At 44.3% G+C, this 14,819-nt stretch overlaps 1 protein-coding gene across 3 annotated transcripts in view; it reads left to right on the top strand.

Annotated features, from left to right (window-relative positions):
• The first annotated feature begins 2,160 nt into the window (after positions 1-2,160).
• Positions 2,161-14,819, top strand: part of Eya3 (EYA transcriptional coactivator and phosphatase 3) — an 82,930-nt gene continuing 70,271 nt past the window's right edge. For 2 of the 3 annotated variants that reach the window (XM_048350635.1, XM_048350633.1), the window contains exon 1: positions 2,161-2,259. The gene's annotated coding sequence lies outside the window, so the exon portion shown is untranslated. Of the gene's footprint in view, positions 2,321-14,819 lie in introns of all 3 variants that reach the window. The other variant, XM_048350634.1, reaches the window with a different exon arrangement.

Here is a 14,819-nt window from a genome sequence, read left to right as displayed (position 1 = left end):
ACGCCTAGCGCTTTACGAGACTAAATTTACAAGCAACGTGTTGCCACAGAATAAAGATTCTTAGAGAAAAACTATTTAGAGGGCTAGGAAGGTGGCTTAGTGGTAGAGTGCTTGCCTAGCACGAATGAAGCCCTGGATTCAATTCCTCAGTACCACATAAACAAGAAAGGCCAGAAGTGGTGCTGTGGCTCAAGTGGTAGAGTGCTAGCCTTGAGCAAAAGAAAGCTCAGGGACAGTGCCCAAGGCCTGAATTCAAGCCCCAAGACTGGCACAAAAAACCAAAGGAAGAAAACTGGAGTAGAAATATGAGGAAACTGAGTATTCAGATGGTAAATACGTTGTCAGGGAGGTGTCATTGAGAAGATGACATTTGAATGAACATATAAAGGAGGTAACAGGGAATGATGCAGCTGTCTGAGGAAAGAGCATTCCAGGCAGATGGGTCATGCAAGGCCTAGGACTACCTGTAGCTTTAAGCGCAGTGATGACAGAGGGATGTTTGAACAGGAGCCCGGGGCTACCTTGTTAACTTGCTGTCTGTGGGAGAACAAGGGTGTAAATAAGGTGTTAAGAGTCACAGAATGTGCTTTACACCAACAGAGGCAGTAGCAATCTGATTTTGGACAGGTTTTTAAGGCAGCTCCTATAGACTATGTTGATGAGTTAGATAAGGGGTGTGAGAAGAAGTTAAGAATCTTAGTATCCAGGTGCTAGAGGCTCATGCTTGTAATCCTAGCTACTCGGGAGGCTGAGATCTGAGGATCTCATTTCAAAGCCAGCCTGGGAAGGAAAGTCCATGAAACTCTTACCTCTATAAACTATTCAGAAAAAGCACAAAGTGGTGCTGTGGTTCAAGTGGTCGAGTGCTAGCCTTGAGCACAAAGAGGTTCAGAGACAGAACCTAAGCCCTGAGCTCAAGCCCCAGGACTGGCAAAAAGTAAAGTAAAATACATTAAAAAAAAAGAATCTTAGTAAATGTTGTTGCTTAGGGAATTGTCAGGAAGAAGTGAACAAAGACTACAGACAAAAATGTATAGTGCCAGATGCCGGTGGCTACTCTTCTTAGCTACTCGGAATAGTGAGACATGAAAGTTCTTGGTTTCAAGCCATCCCTGGGCAGGAAAGTCTTTGAGAGTCTTATCTCCAATTAACCAGCAAAATGCCAGACAGGAGATGTGACTTAGGCTGGTCCAGTGCCAGCCTCAATCAAGAAAGCCAACAGAAAGCTCAAGGCCTGGAGTTCAAGCCCTAGTTCCAGAACAGAAACAAATAGCAGCAGTAACAACAACAACAAAATATAGTGGAAAGAAGTATTTTAGAGATATATCATGCAGTTAATATACAAAAAGGTTTTTGGTCTGGGTTTTTAATTTGTGCTATTTGTAAGATACATATTTTATTTTTTATTAATTGAACATAAATTTTTTTACAAGGTGTTGTGCAAAAAGGGTGCAGTTACATAGTAGGGCAGTGTGTACATTTCTTGTGATATAGGATACATATTTTTAAAGTTATAGTTTCTTTTTCTCCCTTTTAAAACATTCCAATGCTATTTGTATTTTTTAAATTGCTTTTCTTAAAGAGGACCCTTCATGTTGAATAAACTTCAGGTTTAATGTAATCTTGCTTTTTGCCCACAGTTAGGCTGTAATGTAAAGCTTATCAAGAATTTTAAAAAAGATTTGTTTTTGTAAACAATGTGCACAGAATGAAGTCAACCGTAAACTGAATATGACATTAAGATAGAACTAAACCGAAAGTTAATCTTGGGCAAGCCTCCCCAGTGTCTTCCAAAAGTTCTCTGCCATTTTTTTCCCTTCGTTTTTCCAAAATCTACCAAATGCATGAAGCTTTTCTCCTCACATTCCTTAAGGGAAAGGGGACTGCACATATTTAAATCACCTTTACCCGGACGACAGTAGCTCCGCAAAGCTTTACTCCCAAGCACCGAAATTCAGAGGCACTGAGTGGGGCGTGGCGTGGGGGCGTGGCCTAGGCGGGACTGGCTACGGGGTGGGCGGGGTTAAAAAACTTGGCTGACACTCCCCCACCCCTCCCCCCTCCCCGCGCAGACGCATGCGCCCAGGTGGTTCTGGAGGTAGGAGGCGGGGATCGTGGGGTGACCCTGGCCTCCAACTTCCGGTTCCTAGGGATGCGCATCCGGGTCATCCGAACGCCGCGGTTTCCTCCACTCTGTGGGTTTCACTGTGGCTCCAAACGGTTCTCCAGTGTCTTGGAGTCCGGATTTTGCGCCTTTCGGTGAGTCTGCGCCTCCCACAAGCCGGGACCGAGCCCGGCTCGTCGGGTACAGACAGCGGAGATGGGTCCTTGAGAGTGTGGTGTCTCTTCGCTGCTCTCATCTCTGCGGCTCTCCCTCTCTCGCCCCTTCCCAGCCCCGCTCTCTTGCCTTTTGCCTCAGCCGCCGCCTCTCCCTTTCCCCTCCTACTCCCATGGTTTAACCCTCTCTTTCCTTCGACCCCCGGAGGTGTGTGTGCGTGGGGTCTCAGGCTTCTCTCGCCCAGAGTGGGTCGACCCACCTCGCCCTCTTCCATTGCGAGCCGGGGCTGCCCTTAAGTCTTGGACCGCGTCCTCCAGCTTCGCCCCTCTGACCCTTCCCCACTCCCGGACCGGCCCCTGAAGGGCGCCGCCGTGGCTTCGCTGGAAGAAGGCTCTGGCTCTGCCAAAAGCCTGGCTAGGAAGACTTCCTCAGCCCCGGCAAGTGTGGCTGTGAGGCGTTGGGGTTTGACTGAACCCCTGGTAGCTTCTGTGGTTAGAGAACAACAAAGGCGCTCCCAGTTCTTCACTGGAGCTGTGTAGGGGCTCTCCCCGGGGCGGCTTAACAGGTGGCAGGGCCAGTGAGTGGTTGGGCTTGTGTGATCCAGTCCATTGACAGGGTCAGGAAGACGACCTGTCACTTTCTCGTTCTGTGCCCCAGGAGAATGGTTGTGCACAGCTGTGTCAAAAATGTGAATGCTCTGCGTTCTGCTTGGGCTCTGCTGACTGGACAGTTACCATGACCCAGGATGGCTTTTCTTGGGAAAGAATTAACCCCAGGTGTGTGTGTGTGTGTGTGTGTGTGTGTGTGTGTGTGTGTGCGCTCGCGCTCGCGCAGATCCTGGGTCTTGAACTCATGGCCTGAGTACCGTCCTTGAGCTTTTTTTGCAAATTGGAGGGAAGAGTCTCACAGTCTTCAAAGCGTGATCCTCAGATCTCAGCTTCCTGAGTAGCTAGGATTACAGGTGTGAGCCATCAGCACACCCGACTGAGCCCAAGGTTTACAAGCGTATTCTTAAGCATTTTAGTGTGTTGATACAGAAATGTTTTCACCTACAGTTTGCTAGTGGAATTTCAAAGTGTTTAGTTAGTTGAACACAGTAGGCAGATATGTATCCCTATGCTCGCTTCATAAACTTTTTGTTTTTGTGCCGTTTCTGGTGCATGAGTTCAGGGGCTAGTCGCTGTCCCTGAGCATTTTCTCCTCCCCCCACCGCTCCCCCCTCCCCTCACCTCCATGCTAACATTCTACCCCTTGAGCCACAGCTCCACTTCTGGCTTTCTTGGTGATTAATTGGAGATTACAATGTCATGGACTTCTCTGCCCTGACTGGCTTCAAACATTGATCCTCAGAACTCAGCCTCCTGAGTAGCTAGGCTTACAATCCGGAGCACCCTCCATCCCTGGGCATCCTAACTTTAAAAAGAATATTATTGTTGTCATCTTGGTCCTGAAGCCAGCTTTGGGTTTTTTTTTGTTTGTTTGTTGGTCCCAGTCAGAGATTTGATCTCTCTCTCTCTCTCTCTCTCTCTCTCTCTCTCTCTCTCTCTCTCTCTCTCTCTCTCTCTCTCTCTCTCTCTCTCTCTCTCCCTCCCTCTCTCTCCCCTGAGGCTTAAACTTAGGGCCACAGCATCACTTCTGCTTTTCTGGTTGTTGATAGGAGTTGAGTCTCACTGACTTTCCTGCCAGGGCTGGCTTCGAACCATGAACCTCAGATCTCAGCCTCCTGAGTAGCCAAGATGACAGGCATGAGCCACTGTGCTTCAAACTCTTGATCTGTCATTGGCTCATTGGCTGACACTCTACCACCTGAGCCACACCTCCAGCCCCTGAAGCCATCTTTTTCTCATTTGAGACTTAAAGCATGTTTTGTTTTGTTTTTTAATTTACTTATTTATTGTTAAAGTGATGTACAGAGGGGTTACGGTTTCATACGTAAAGCAGTGAGTACATTTCTTGTTCAACTTGTTACCTTCTCCTTCCTCCCCCTTAGAGCATCTTTTCAAAATATCTGGAGAGAGTTTATGCCATTTATAACATATAGGGACTAGGTTTCATAATGGTTAGTGTCCTAATAACCGAATGTTGTGGTCTAAGATATATTTTGAGGTATAGTGTTGGGTCTTTTTTTCCCCTTAGGTTTATGATGTATGTGTACCATTTGATTGCAAATGCTTTATGTGTGATCAGTGTCTGTAAACATACTGGCTTTGTTCTAAAATGTTAAGAAAACAAATACAGCTTTTAGTATGGGTTTTTCCTTTGGCTGAGTTCTCCTTCATATGATATATATGCATATGAGGGTGTAGCTTTAGTTCTTGGCTTGTTCCAAAATTGAGCTGCTCTCTTCACCTATTTTTAGCCAAGGACTTTGGAGCTTGGCCATGTTGGTCCTAGATGCCACAAGATAAAGACCCTTCTGGCTGGCTTTAGGACTAAGTGTTGAGGGAAGTCACTTTGATTTTTTTTTAATCTATATCTTCCCTCACCACTTACACTGGGAACTGTAGCTTCTGTTCAATTTGATTTCACCATTTCTCATCCTTAAAAACTAAGCCCAAGGGGCTGGGAATATGGCCTAGTGGCCAAGAGTGCTTGCCTCATATACATGAAGCCCAGTACCACATATATAGAAAACAGCCAGAAGTGGCGCTGTGGCTCAAGTGGCAGAGTGCTAGCTTTGAGCAAAAAGAAGCCAGGGACAGTGCTCAGGCCCTGAATCCAAGCTCCAGGACTGGCCAAAAACAAACAAAAAAAAAACCCCAAAAAACTAAGCCCAAGGAGAATGGTTGACTTTGGTTACTTCCTTACCTCTGGGTTTCTGAAAGTTTTTAAAGCTTTTAGAATTCTATACATAGGGACTGGAAATATGGCCTACTGGTAGAGCGCTTGCCTTGTATACATAAAGCCCTGAGTTCAATTCCTCAGCACCACATAAACAGAAAAAGCCAGAAGTGGCACTGTGGCTCAAGTGGTAGAGTGCTAGCCTAGAGCAAAAAGAAGCCAGGGATAGTGCACAGGCCCTGAGTTCAAGCCCCAAGACTGGCAAAAAAAAAGAGAAAGATTCCATACATAGACCCATTTTGGGTTGATGCAGGACAGTCATTTCATCTTTTTATTTCTTTTTTTTTTCAAATGCGTGTTCTTTTTTAGAATTTTTTAAATTAATTTATTATTTATTTATTTAATTTTTTTTTTTTTTTTGGCCAGTCCTGGGCCTTGGACTCAGGGCCTGAGCACTGTCCCTGGCTTCTTTTTGCTCAAGGCTAGCACTCTGCCACTTGAGCCACAGCACCACTTCTGGCCATTTTCTGTATATGTGGTGCTAGGGAATTGAACCCAGGGCCTCATGTATATGAGGCAAGCACGCTTGCCACTAGGCCATATCCCCAGCCCCTTTTAAAATTTATTTTTGGCCAGTCCTGGGGCTTGAACTCAGGGCCAGAGCACTGTCCCTGGCTTCTTTTTGCTCAAGGCTAGCACTCTGCCACTTGAGCCACAGCGCCACTTCCAGCCTTTTCTGTTTATGTGGTGCTGAGGAATGGAACCCAGGGCTTCGTGCATGCTAGGCAAGCACTCTACCACTAGGCCATATTCCCAGCCCTCCATCTTTTTCGTTTCTAAGTCTCTGTCTATATAAGCATTTACATTTTGTGTGATAGAACAGATTATCTTGTCATTAACTTAGTCCTACAGTAGCTGGTTATTAGATGGAGAAATAACTTAGTTACTTCCTCTATCATTTACAATAAATGTAAAACACAGACAGTTAACACATGAGCATGAAATATTTGACTTTTTTTTCCCCCAGTTCTGAGGCTTGAACTCAGGACCCTGGCACTTTCTCTGACCTTCTTTGCTCAAGGACAGTGTGCTCTACCACTTGAGCCATAGCATCACTTCCTGCTTTTTCTGTTTATGTGGTTGCTGAGGAATCAAACCTGGGTCTTCATACATGCCAGGCTAGCACTCTACCACTGAGTCACATTCCTAGTTTTGACTTTTTTTTTTTAAATTAGCTTTTTCAAACAAAGCTGTCATTAACCACTTGAGCTACATTCCCAGGTCTGGCTTTTGGTGATTGGAGATAAGAATCTCTTGGTTTTGTCTGCCTAGACTGGCTTTGAACCCTTAAAAATGTGTTTTAAAATAATCAGGTAGGGCCAGGAGTGTGGCTTAGTGGTAGAATGCTTGCCTAGCATGCATAAAACCCAGGTTTGATTCCTTAGTACCACATACACAGAAAAAGCCGGAGGTGGTGCTGTGGCTCAAGTGATAGAGGGCTAGCCTTGAACAACAACAACAACAAAAAGCTCAAGGACAGTGCCCAGGACTGGCAAAACCAAAACAAAAAAAGAATAATCAGGTGAAAGTTAGGATGAATGCAAATTGGAGTATTGCTTTATTAGTACTGTTTAGGTATAATTAGGTTTAGGTTTAGGATTCACCATAGAATTAGAGTTAAGGTTTGGAAAATAATAAGTTACTAAATTAAAACTTACTCTTTCTCTTTTTTTTTCTTCCTTTTGGTACCTGTTGGAGGACTTGAACTCAGGAATGGAGCCCAGTCATACTGTTTTTTTAGCTCAAGTCTAGTAGTAGTAGTAGTATTCAACCACTTGAGGAACAGCTCCTTTGGGTACCTTTGGTGGTTAATTGGAGTTAAAGAGTCTAACTTTTCTCCCTGGTCTGGCTTCAAACCTTGATCCTTAAACCTCAACCTCCTGAGTGTTTAAGCATAATTTGCTGAGGTTTCTTTTTAGGGTTACCTTAGGGTTTGGATAAAGGTAACATTTAGGGTCAAACTGAAAGTGTGTTCAAGAGTTAAAAGTCGAGTAAAAAGGATGCACGCCTGATGGAGTATTTGCACTATTGTTAGTTGTCCAGCCCAATTAGGGTTAGAGTTTGGGGTAGGTTTTTGATTTAGGGTTAGGGTTGGCAGAAAGATAAGGTTTAGGGTCAAACTGAAACCTTACCACTTGCCAGGCGACTCCACATGCACATGCACGGCTCCCCAGAGGTGGTGTCAGGCTGCTTGGTGGACGTGCTGCAGGCCGTGTCCGGCCTGGACACCAGTTCTATGCCATGCCCAACTTACCCATCCCGCCCAACCCACCAGCCCTGTTGCCATGGTCGCTGGGCAGCTCCCTCTCCATGCAGCCCCCCCCTCCTCACCAGCTGGCACTGTTCCGGGTGCTTCACACCCACACCTGAGGATAGCTACTTCAAGCTCCTGTCTGCCCAGAGGGCACCTTTCCCCACAGGGACGACTGCGAGGACAAGAGCGCCTCCCTGTGTTATATCCTCAGGGGCTGGGTGGAGGGCACCCAGCACGAGTCCCGTCTGCTGACCCCTGGAGCCCATGTCGCCCCCAAGTACCTGCTCAGGAACTATGCCCAGTCCGCTACCTGCTGGACAGCCCCTACCTAGGGCCCAGGGGTGCAGCTGAGGCCCCTCTTACTTTTTCTGTTGCTGTCTTGTACACCGCTGCACCGCCTGCTCAGCCTCGTGGAAGGACTGGAGTCCAGTTCTCAGGGTGCGATGGCATTGGGGGAGGTATGGACTGGAGAGTGTAGCTGTGATGGGGCATCGTGTGTGTTGGAGTAAGCCCTGGCATCTGTCTGCTTCTACCTCCCCATTACTGCCTACTCAGCCCAGCACATACCAGTCCTGGTGAACCATTCTGGCGCCCCTGTTTGGGGTTGGTGAGGAGCCAGGAAGGGGCCATGAGGAGGCCCAAGGAAGGACATTAAGGCCAGTAATATGTCAACTCATTTGTCCTAGTTTGCCTTGTGAGTGCCGAGGGATATATTTGTTGGTATAGTTTCTAAGCTGCAGAATACAGTGGTTTAAGAAAAACTAAAACCAGGCTAGTTAAAATGAGGATGAATGTAAATTAGATTATCTGCTTTACTATTAGATTTTGGGTATAGTGTTAGGTTTCTCCTTAGGGTTAGAGTTAGGAAAAAGGTAGTGTTTACAGTCAAACTGGAACTGTTTTGAAGAGTTAAAAGTCTAGTACAAGTTAGGATGAATGCCAGTTGGTGTATTTGCCCTTCCATTAATAGTCAGACACAAGGTTAGGGTTTGGGGTAGGTTTCTGCTTAGAGTTACTTACTGTTAGGGTGAGGAGAAAGATAGGTTCAGGGTCAAACTGATACTGAGTTTACAACTTACCAGCTGAGCTGAAGTTAGGATGAATGTAAATGGGAGTATCTGCTTTACTATTAGATTTAAGGTATGATTAGGATTAGGGTGTCAGGTTTCTCCTTAGGTTTAGGGTTTGGAGAAAGGTAATGTGTAGGGTCAAACTGAAAGTGCTTTGAGGAGTTAAAAGTTGAGTAAAAGGTAGGATGCATGCCAGTTGGCATATTTGCACTGCCAGTAGTAGTTGTGCACTGTGAGGGTTAGGCATAGGTTTCTGCTTAGGGTTAGGGGTAGGGTTGCAAGAGATAAGGTCAGACAAAACCAATTTTGCAAATTACCACTTGAGTTAATGTTAGAATAAATATAAATTGGTGTGTCTGCTTTCTTGTTAGATTTTTGTTTGTAATTAGTGTTATGGTAGTATTAGGTTTTTCCTTAAGGTTAAGGTTTGGAAAAAGATGACATTTGACATGAAATTGAAAGTGGATTTTTGTTTTGTTTTGTCAGTCCTGGGGCTTGAACTCAGGGCCTGAGCACTGTCCCTGGCTTCTTTTTGCCCAAGGCCAGCACTCTACCACTTGAGCCACAGTGTCACTTCTGACTTTTTTTCTTTGATTAATTGGAGAGAAGAATCTCATGGACTTTCCTCCTGCCCAGGCTGGCTTTGAACCGGGATCCTCAGATCTCAGCCTCCTGAGTAGCTAGGATTACAGGTGTGTGCCACCAGCGCCCTGTGAAAATGTTTTGGAGATTTAAATTGAGTAAAGGTTAGGATGAATGTTAATGGAAGTATTTTCACTACCATTAGTTTTTGTGTATAGTGTTTGTTTAAGTTTCTGATTAGGGTTTGGAGAAAGGTAAGATTTAGAGTAAAACTGAAACTGATATTATAGATAACCCTTTGAGTAAAAGTTAGAAAGCATGTATGTATGACTCTTTGCTTTACTCTTAGATTTCAATAGTACTTAGGGTTAGGGTTGCTTAGTAACCCTAAGGGTTAGAGTTGGGAAAGAGGTCAGGGTCTTGTACTTGCTAGCTTGGTCAATTGATGCTCCACTACGTGTGCCACACTTGCAGACCTGTTCCTTATTTTGGAGATGTAGTCTCAGGGACTTGGTCTAGCTTTGAACTGCATTCCTCAGATTTCAGCCTCCTGAGTAATCTTGCAGGCCTGAGACACCAGTGTTTTTTATTCTTCTTTTTGCAAAGAAAGGGGAAATGCTGTTTTTTTTGGTCGTGGGGCTTGAACTCGGCCTGGACGCTGTCCCTAAGCTCCTCAGTTCAAGGCTAGGACTGTACCACTTGACCCACAGTGCCACTTCTGGTTTTCTGGTAGTTAATTGGACATAAGAGTGTCACAGACTTTCCTATCTGGACTGGCTTTGAACTGTGATCCTCAGATCTCAGTCTCCTGAGTAGCTAGGATTACAGGCATGAGCCACTGGCACTGGCGAAGGGGGAAACTTTTTATAAGTCCCTTCCTTCCTTCCTTCCTTCCTTCCTTCCTTCCTTCCTTCCTTCCTTCCTTCCCTCCCTCCCTCCCTCCTTCCTCCCTCTCTTCGTTCCTTCTTTCCCTCCTTCCTCCCCCTCTCCTTTCTCTTCTCTCTCTCTCTCTTCTTTCTTTTTACCTCTCTTGGTGCTTGAACTCAGGACTTAGGACTTAAGTGATGTCCTTGAGCTTCTTCTGCTCAAGGCCAGCACTTTGCTGATTGAGCCACAGCCCCACTTGTCGCTTTTTCTGAGTAGTTTATTGGAAATCAGAGTCTCACTAACTTTCCTGTCTAGGCTGGCTTTGAACCGTGATCCTCACAGCTCACTCTCTTGAGTAACTAGGATTTCAGGCATGAGCCCCCTATGCCTGATCCTAATTCTCTTCTAAATTAAAAAATTTAGGCTGGGGATATAGCCTAGTGGCAAGAGTGCCTGCCTCGGATACACGAGGCCCTAGGTTCGATTCCCCAGCACCACATATACAGAAAACGGCCAGAAGCGGCGCTGTGGCTCAAGTGGCAGAGTGCTAGCCTTGAGCGGGAAGAAGCCAGGGACAGTGCTCAGGCCCTGAGTCCAAGGCCCAGGACTGGCCAAAAAAAAAAAAAAAATTTAAAATACTATTAATCATTTTACTCTTATGCCTTTTTTTTGGGGGGGGGGGGCATTCCTGGGGCTTGGATTCAGGGCCTGAGCACTGTCCCTGTCTTCTTTTTGCTCAAGGCTAGAACTCTACCTCTTGAGCCACAGCAGTTCCAGCTGTTTTTGTTTATGTGGTGCTGAGGAATCAAACCCAGGGCTTTGTGCATGCTAGGCAAGCACTCTACCACTAAGCCACATTCCCAGCCCTCTTCTGCCTTTTTTATTCCCCAATAAACTTAATTATATATTGGAGAGAAGGTGAATAAATTCATTTTCTGAATATCTTGAAAACAGTTGTGAATCATGGAATCTGTTAACAAATGAAATATTATTACTGGTAAGAACTCTCACTTGGTTGGGTGCTGGTGGCTCATACCTGTAATCCTACCTACTCAGGAGGTTGATATCTAAGGATCACAGTTAGAAGCCAGTGGGGGCAGGAAAGACTGTGAGACTCTTACCTCCAATTAACCCCCCAGAAAACTGGAAGTGGTGCTGTGGCTCAAAGTGGTGGAGTGCTAGCTTTGAATAAAACAGCTCAGGGACAGCGCCCAGGCCCTGAGTTCAAGCCACATAACCTACCAAAATTTTTTTTTCCGCTTGATTATGAATATATATATTACTTATTTCAATTCTTTTGGTTAACTCCTTATTAATTTGGGTATATTAATTAAGCTTTCCCTATTTTTTTTTTTTTTTTTTTTTGCCAGTCCTGGGACCTGGACTCAGGGCCTGAGCACTGTCCCTGGCTTCTTTTTGCTCAAGGCTAGCACTCTGCCACTTGAGCCACAGCGCCACTTCTGGCCATTTTCTGTATATGTGGTGCTGGGGAATTGAACCCAGGGCCTCATGTATACGAGGCAAGCACTCTTGCCACTCAGTCATATCCCCAGCCCACTTCCCTAGCCTTTTTAATCAAATTTTTATTAGCATACATTAGTTGTACAGAGGAAGTTTCATTGTGACATTTCCAAACATGTATACAATGAATCTAGGTCAATTTCACTCCCTCTTATTCCTCTTTCTCTTCTTAAAACAATTCTAGAAGTTTTTTTTTTTTTGTTTTATTTCCATACATACAAATAAACTATGTGGACCATATTCCTCCTCATTCTCCTTTTTTGGTAGCCCTTCTCTGTAAAAATTTTAATACAAAATATGGTTTAGAACAATTGAGAAAATGCAATCTTACTGCACCATTACCATTTTTTTTGGCCAGTCCTGGGGCTTGGACTCAGGGCCTGAGCACTGTCCCTGGCTTCTTTTTGCTCAAGGCTAGCACTCTGCCACCTGAGCCATAGCGCCACTTCTGGCCATTTTCTGTATATGTGGTGCTGGGGAATTGAACCCAGGGCCTCATGTATAGGAGGCAAGCACTCTTGCCACTAGGCCATATCCCCAGCTCTGCACCATTACCATTTTTGCCTTCTCTGTTTGATAGAAAAAAGTTATGTGTCTAGGTACATGATTTTAAAAATGGTAGTAGTCTTAGAATCAAAATTCTTGTTCTTATGCAAAGCTCTATCTTTTGAATACTTTTCTAGTTCTCATCTCACAGTCAAAGTTTCAAGCCATTCAGTTTCCTTTCAAAAAGATTACTTCTGTTCTTGGCATTTAGCCAAAAGTATACAATGATGATTTATTCTACTCTTCTTCTGGCCTCACTCCAGTCTTTGCAAACCAAGAGAAGAAGACTGAGAAATGAGGCAGTTTGCTCCTATTTATATGTCAGGTGAATGTAACATCACAATTGAGAAATCATTAAGGTTTATGATAGTAGGCTGAATTTATTTATTGCCCTAATTCAGGTCTTAGAGATATGTAACTATAACAATTTTCAGCCTGTCCTAACCATTAGAGTAAGACAGAATCATCCAACATACTCTACTGTTCTTGCCAGTCCCACCTTTTAACACAGAGTAACCATTTCTATGTGGCTGGCACTGTTTTTAAAGCACTTTACTTAGCCAGGTGCTGGTGGTTCATAACTGTAATCCTAGCTACTCAGGAGACTAAGATCTGAGAATTGTGGTTCAAAGTCAGCCTTGGCAGAAAAGTCCATGAGACTTCTATCTCCAATTAACCACCAAAAAGCAAGAAGTAGAGCTGTGGCTTAAGTGGTAGAATGTCAGCCTTGAGGAAAACAAAAACCCTAAGAAACTAGGCCTTGAGTTTATGCCCTATTGCTGGCATAGATAGATAGATAGATAGATAGATAGATAGATAGATAGATAGATAGATAGATAGAGAGGCTGGGAATATGACCTAGTGGTAGAGTGCTAACTTCGCATACATGAAGCCCTGGGTTCAGTTCCTCAGCACCACATATATAGAAAAAGCCAGAAGTGGCTCTGTGATTCAAGTGGTAGAGTGCTAGCCTTGAGCAAAAAGACGTGAGGCACAGTGCTCACGCCCTGAGTTCAAACCCCAGGACTGGCAAAATAATAAAAAAAAAAATAGAAGGAGGGAAGGAAGGAAGGAAAATAGGAAGGAAGGTAGGTTGCATTAACATATTCACTTGGATGGCCCAAGAGAAGACTGAAAAAAAGATTTAAAAACTTAAAACTTCCTTTTCCCCTCCTTAGTGCTAGAAAAGAAACCAGGACCTGGCTCATGCTAAGCAAGCTTTCTACCACTTGAGCCAGCCAGCCCAGAAAACCTGCGTTTATTGACTATGTTCTTGTTAACTGGTCTATGAATTCTGGCTTTTGTTGACTATAGCAGACATATAATACAGTTTTATCTTGCTCAGTTTGAAAGTTGTAATGTTTCATTGTGGGGCACATAGCTGTGTTTTGAGAGCTCAGGCTTTGAAGCTAACCTGCTTGAATTTGAATCCCAGGTTAGTCAGTAGATTAAGTCACCTTGAGCAAGAGGAACCTTGGGTAATTGTATAACACAGTAAATAGAATAAATAGTGGTTCTCATAGCTATATTGAAAGAATTAAAATAGTAGTGTATTCAAAGTACCATGGCCAGGGCTGGGAATATGGCCTAGTGGTAGAGCGCTCGCCTCGTATACATGAAGCCCTGGGTTCGATTCCCTAGCACCACATATATAGAAAATGCCCAGAAGTGGCGCTGTGGCTCAAGTGGCAGAGTGCTAGCCTTGAGCAAAAAGAAGCCAGGGACAGTGCTCAGGTCCTGAGCCCAAGGCCCAGGACTGGCAAAAAAAAAAAAAGATTACAAGAAGTACCAAGGCCAGGTGCCAGTGGCTCACGTCTGTAATCCTAGCTACTCAGGAGGCTGAGATCCAAGGATCACTGTTTGAAACCAGCCCAGACAAGAAAGGTCTTGAGCCTCTTATCTCCAATTAATCACTCAAAAACTGAGAGTAGAGCTGTGGCTCATGGGTAGCACGCTAGCTCTTGAGAAAAAGAGCTCAGGGACAGTGCCAAGACCCTGAGTTCAAGAAGCCCATGACCAACAAAAAAATAAATAAAAATAGACGTACCAAGAACAGTCCTGATATATAAAAAGCATTCCATAAACATTAGCTATTAATACCGTTGATGCACATTTGGATCTCCTGGGAATATTCTTGACTACAATGAGTTCTGTATATTTGCTGAATAATAAGACATGATTGGCATATAGTGCCTTAGATTGCCAAAAAGCTTGAAAACATCTTTTCTTGAGGACTTTATAGAAACTTCTTGTGTAGAATTTTGTGTAGAATTTTAGGAGCAAGACCAAGTGACAAATATTATCAGAGCTATAGGTTCAACTTGTTTCATCTCTCATAGGAATATCTTGTTATTTGGACTTTAAAACTTGAGAGTTTTACTATTTTAGCTGGGTACCAGTAAATCGTACCTATATTTACTCAGGAGGCTGAAATCTGGGGATCACAGTTTGAAGCCAGCCCCAGAAAACGAATCTGAGAAGTTTAACTTCATATAACCACCAGAAAGCTGGAACTAGAGGCAGAGCTAAAGTGGTGGTATAATACCAGCTATGGATGAAAAGTTGGGTAAGGGCTGGGAATATAGCCTAGTGGCAAGAGTGCTTGCCTCATATACATGAAGCCCTGGGTTCAATTCCCCAGCACCACATATATAGAAAAGGCCAGAAGTGACGCTGTGGCACAAGTGGCAGAGTGCTAGCCTTGAGCAAAAAGAAGCCAGGGACAGTGCTCAGGCCCTGAGTCCAAGTCCCATGACTGGCAAAAAGCAAAAAAGAAAGGTTGGTTAAGAGGGCAAGGCTCAGAGTACAAGCCCCACAACTGGTACATGTATATATACATGCACAGTTTTAATATTTTGCT

This window comes from Perognathus longimembris, chromosome 7 (genome assembly GCF_023159225.1).
Source record: "Perognathus longimembris pacificus isolate PPM17 chromosome 7, ASM2315922v1, whole genome shotgun sequence".
NCBI classification, from domain to species: Eukaryota; Metazoa; Chordata; class Mammalia; order Rodentia; family Heteromyidae; genus Perognathus; species Perognathus longimembris.
This window is presented reverse-complemented; position numbering and strand designations above follow the sequence as displayed.